Raw genomic sequence first — 6,134 nt, 5'->3', positions numbered from 1 at the left:
AACTCCCCTACCTTTATAAAAACGACTTATCTTTCATGGTCGTTGGACGTCTTCCTTTTTCATTTTCTTTCTTTCTAAATGATTAATCGATTTTATTGGTTATAGGGGGAGTCTATGTGATTTCTAGTAGGAATGTGTAGTGAAAAACTCAAGATCCTTTATTATCAACAACATATTTGTCATTTCACCCTTTGAACTTTAACGAATTGAAAATAACTTGTAAAATATGTGGGGTAAGAGGGTAAATGTTTTCCTAGGTTTTATTTCGCATTTTCTGAGTGTGTTCAACTTCATGAGACAAATATTTCGTGACGTTGTTGCAAATATTTATCTCCTGAAGTATTTGCAACAGTGGGAGGTTTGTAAAATAACTTGAAAGCTCTCTGCCATTTGTCTCATAATGTTGTAATCTTGTCTTGTGAAGTTACTTGATGAGACAAAAGATAGAAATCAACTTAACTTTATGAGAGACAAAAGTCAGTCTTTTATCTCATAAAGTTGAGTTGATTTTTGTCTTTTGTCTCGTGAAATAACTTCACAAGACAAACTTAGAACTTTATGAGAAAAACAACATACTATCTGTTAGGTCTTTAAAAGACATATATTTTCTATGTTAATTCCCCCAAAATCGTGTTGATTAATTGCTTATAATACTCATGTTGTAGGTAAAACGGTCTCGGAGGCGATTAGGAGTCATTCCGAGAAAATTGGGCCAAAAGGATCGAAAATGACCAAGAAAGTCAACAAAGTTGAAGAGAATCTAGAAAAATTACCAAAATGCCATTAAGCTTCAGCATCATGACCCTAGGAAAAGCGTCGAACAACACTTGAAGACAGAATGCTCACTTTTGCTGTAAAACAAGGCAGCGTTGCAACGCTCTGGATTTTGACGTGACTGATCCCGCGCGCACCTCATGGAACGCAACGTCAAGGCCAGCATCACGTCTCAAGCACAACGCTTCTTGGCTTTTTTGCGATTTAACATTGCAACGCTAGCCTCAGCATCGCGATGCTGCCCTGCAAGTATAAATAGTTTTTCTTTCATTTTTGTAAAAAAGAGGAAGCACGATTTCGATGGAGGCTAGAATTTCTCTCTATATCAATTAGTCTCTATGGTAATTTTGTTTCCTACTTAGTTTAGATTTTGATTTCTTTTTTAATTTTAATCAATAACTTGTAATTCTTCATGAATTTTTTTATGGATTTGTGAAGTAATTGAATTTTGTTTCTATTTCAAGAGTTCTTGCAATTCTTTTGAGTTTTCTACTTGTCTTTATCATTGCAATCTGATTTGAACATTCTTGAATCTGATTTTAATTCTTGAAACATGTTGAATGATCTATATCTTGAACACGTTTAGCCTAGATGCTTGGTTTTGTCACACTCATTATGGATGCATTGCTTTTAATGTGTTCGATAGAATGTCTAGCCAAGATCAAGGCAATAGTAATTGTGTGTTTAATGGCTATCCTAGGATGCACTAATTACTAGATTTGTGGGCTAGTGGAATATCAGCAGTTCCAGCATAATCCTAATCAGACTCTTGCTCGTACCTAATCACTGCTGAAACCCAATTTATTCAATTCTATTGGTTTAAGGAGCTAGAACTGAATGCGGAAAGTATGGAAAAACATCTCGTAATGTATTTAACCAGAAAATCGATTATGCTCCTGCGGAAGTATCTACTCGTTATGGAATCTTAGGTTCCCTCTACGACAACAGAAGAATTGTCAACAAAAGAAGAAGCAGATAAGAGAGCAAGATTCGTTCAAAGAAAAAGTGATCCTCCGTCCGGCTTTGAAGAGGCCTTAGTCGGTCAACTTTCCTGAGGGATTAGGCGAGAAGTTAGTAGGTAGTAGTGGTAAAGATTCTTTACTCGCGAGTGGAACGGCCGACATCTCACTCTAATGTCCTAGGATGTACCAAAGAGGGTGAGACTATATCATCAACTTATTCCATTTGTCTAGGAAAGCTAGCCATGCTTTATGGTGAAGACTGTCAGGTTTAAATGCTTTGAGATCGTAAAGACTGTAATATTCCTCAATAAGGAAGAATCGTCGTGATTTATGACTTCGGAAAGTACTTGATTTAAAGTAATTTAGCATCATGATAACATCTTTTCGACTTTGTACAGACCATTGATAGTAACCATTTTGACTACTATCAAAGTAGATATTTCCTCCAAATACTACCTTATAAGACTCTACATCTTGTAGAAGTTTATTAGTTACTCGAATACTTAGTTGAGGTAGTCGATTCTTCATAGCGAAACCAATGGTATGCACCTCACATCTCGGCACAGTGGAACGTGTAACCCGCCTGCTGTCTCATTCAACTACATTTGTTCCTATAATCCATAGCCTAACAGAACGCAGCAGCGAGGGGCAACCTGCCCACCTGACTGTGATAGCCCTCTCGATACCTTATGTTCGCTTTGTTACTAGTGGCCGATTTCCCCGTCGCGTTAGCGTTTTCCCAGTGCGCGAAGCCCCAACGAGGAAGATGTTAGTGGTTTCTCATTGGGTCAATAATCCAAATCCCTCTTTTTGTGCTCCTCCTACTCCTAGAGCGGGAAAAAGATAAGAAAACGCGAAGCATTCTCTTGGTTTCCCAACCTCTTGCTTCTAAAGGCTGCCCTCTCTCGGCTGGAGCAACGTTTGAACGCGCTCGACCTTGTTCACCCTTTCAGCTAAGTATCCCGCTCTTTCCTTGAGTAGACAACACAAAGAAGGTAGCCGTTCCATCATGAGGGAATGTCCCAGACTCTCCCAAGTCGTAAGCGAGAACATGCCCAATCTATCATAGCCAACTCGTTTGCTTCTATCGTCAAGCACTACTCAAAGGGACAGGGTTAGAAGGAAATGGAACCGTACTCGAGCTTCGGATCAATGTCCCCAAAAGCAAGGAGTACGCCTGCGTGTTTCAACGAGAACACCGAAAAAACCTAATTCAGCTCCACGTAAGATAGCCAAAGTACGGTTGAGCAATCGACATGATATATTTGCTCACATTCCGGGCGAAGGTCACCCAGTTCGGAACTCAAACATCTGCTATTAGATTTTCTTTTTGGAGAAACAAACAATTTCGATTTATCCAATCGGGAAATGAGCTAGAACCGGGATAATAGGAGGCCAGTCCAGACACAGCTTCCAAGCCCACTTTTGACTTAATAAGATAGGCAGTCAATAGATGAGTGAAGCGAAGGGACGAGACACCGATAGGCACGAGAGGAGTTCCTTCCAGGAGAGCATGTAATTGAAGAAAATCAAAACCAGGCCTAGCCTTTTTTCTTGCAAAGCTTGGCTAAAAGCTTGATTTTCCTAAATATTGGCTAGCTCAGATAAACATTCCAGCTATTCAAAGAAGGCGGTCCTGAGCGGATGATCTTCGGATAGTTGCTCGAATACAAAATCAACTTGTTCATTTATGTTACCTGTTGTGGACCTTCAACGTTTCACCTTTCATAGATCTGGGAAAGGCTGTTTTGGTTTGGGAAGAGTGACGTTGAGACTGGGCACGTGCGATAAGTAATAAAGAAAGCAAAAGGAAATCGGAGGAGTTAGAGCAGGGAACAATGGGCATCCCCGCCTGGAAAACAAACAGTAGAGTCAGGCGAAGGACCTGACTGGCTTTCCTGAGGTATCTAATAACCTTGCTTCTGCTCGCCGCTGGCGCACCTCTCCTAACTATTGCCCATTTATTCTGGAATAATCTTTTTAGGAGGGACTCGGCAAAAGTGCTCGCATCTCCCCTCGACAGCAGCTACGACAATACTTGCATCTCCAACGGGAACGTTAGAAGTTATTCCCGCATCGCCTACAGCTTCTCCTTTCTCAGTAAGAATAAGAGCTGCGACAAGAGCTACAGCATCGGCAAGAGTTCCTGCTTGACTTTCATTCAAAAAGATCCATTAGGATATAAAAAAAACTCTGCTTGAGATACTACTTCCGGGTTCAAAGCTAGATAGCAGAAGTAGAGCTACTCAGCTAAAGCAGCATCAAACTACTTGAGCCGGATGAAAAGAAACTAGGGGCTGTTCTCCTCAAATTGCGAATTTTTGTTCATTTTCTCAGTTAATAACTCATAATCAAATCTCGGTAACGAAATATGCATTCCTATTATGTCAAATTCCAAACAAGAAGCCAAAGCATGAGCCAAGCCAGCACACCGGGCGAGGAATCCCTTACTTGTTCGGCTGGCCATTCAATCTGAATCTTGCTGCATGAATGCACAGTAAGACCAGGAATGCCCTATTTGATCTCTTCCTCTCCCATCGAGTTCACCCGCACTAGCACTAGTATATGGTGATATCCAACTCGAAAGGGCGACTCAGTCACATGTGCTCGACTGAATATGCAGCCATGGAACTGCAAAATCCCTCGTGAGACTCCAGTTCTGGTCAATCGTGCTTGTCAGCCTTCATCACCGCAGCTTTGGCGACCCGACTGAACAAATGCGGTGACGCGACTTGTGTAGCGAGGGGTTTTCCGCAGTGGAACCTGTCGACATTCAGTCTATGAGTCTTTCTTTCTGATGTCAAGAGTGTGCCAATCAACCTTGAAGTTTGATGTAACCTGTACCTTTTCTGTACAAGATGGGTCAGCGTACTGTGACTCAAACCATTCAGGATATACCAAGTCTTTTGCAGGTCCCTTGTACTTGAGAAAGAAAATTCGGTTAATTGAGTAAGCTATCTTAACAATTAATCGGCGCAATTAAATCCTAGAACTTAATGCACGTGTTTTCTCTTCTATATGGCCACTATCGAATCCAATAGAGGTAGAAGCATGTAGATTGATTAGGGTTAGGGCTATCCTACTTTAATTAATGATTAGAACGCTCTTTTGACTAGGTTAATGCTAGTTGTCTGCCTTTGTAGAGACTAATTAATCTAGTTAAGTGGTTAGTTGCGAGCTTAATCCGACTGTGAATTAAATTTGTAGAATTTAATGATAGGAATTGCATTGAACGTCTAACTTGGATTAGAAGTAAGATTGTTTTAAACTTGTTTACAATTGTCCTTTATCTTTTGATTTTTAGCATGTTTCTTGTCTTAATCAAAAATTCCCATTTTATAGCTTTCATTGATAAGCTTGGTTAAAGAAAAGATTAAATAACCTTTCCCTATGGATCGACCTCTTACTTCTGTTTTACTATGAGTTAGTTAGGTTGTTCGAGCTTTACAAATTTTGTTTGTTTCGGGTTAGGTAGAACTAACGACACCTACTTAGCTCCGAACACTATCTCATTTGTCTCGTAATGTTGTAGTTTGTCTTGTGAAGTTATTTCACAAAACAAAAGACTTACTTACGAACTCAACTTTATGAGACAAAAGACAGTTTGTAGTCTTGTAAAGTTGAGTTGATTGATGTCTTTTGTCTCGTGAAATAACTTCACAAGATATTTAGAACATTACGAGACAAATAACAGAGAGCACAACTCAAGCTATTTTATAAACTTCACGAGATGTTGGAACTCTCAAAAGGGAAATAAATTGTTCCTCTGAACTTTGAACCCTCTAAAAATGATTATTCCTATGAAGTTAGGACTCTCACATAAAGCATTTCTATATTGAAAACAAAATGTGAAACTGAAGATTGAAGTTTTTAATTTAAGATATGTGAGTTAGGTAAGTTCGGTGATTTCATATTCAAAGAATTAAATGACCATTTATTGAGGGAAAAAATTGTATTTTTACGTGGTGGATCCCTCCATTTAAAGTCTGAAAAGTTGGAAAAGAGGTTAAAAAAAAAAGTTGATTTTAAAAATGAAGTTACTTTTGAATGGAAAAAACTTTGTGAGTCAAAACCGACAATTTCATCCCATATTTTTTACGATCTCCAATAATGTCAATATTTCTGTGAAAGATGCTTGGAATGAATTACTCCATAGTTGGAACCCAATTTTAGGAGGCCTCTTGAACAGAGAACTTGGGGCTTGTACTAATCTCACTCGTGGCTGGCCGATTCCTACTACAAACGGCTCTTTATCAGATCCTTAAAGATGTCATTTTTAATGCATCAGACTCAACCCCTTGCTTGATGGTTGATTTATGGAGATATAAATCAACCATAAATTTTCATAAAGACTCAATTTAGTTGAGGTATATGCTCGAGTACACTTATTGATCTCAT

Source organism: Benincasa hispida, chromosome 1, assembly GCF_027475165.1.
Source record: "Benincasa hispida cultivar pf3 chromosome 1, pf3_genome.v1.1, whole genome shotgun sequence".
Taxonomy (NCBI): Eukaryota; Viridiplantae; Streptophyta; class Magnoliopsida; order Cucurbitales; family Cucurbitaceae; genus Benincasa; species Benincasa hispida.
The sequence above is the reverse complement of the archived record's forward strand: the minus strand, read 5'-3'. Positions refer to the sequence as shown.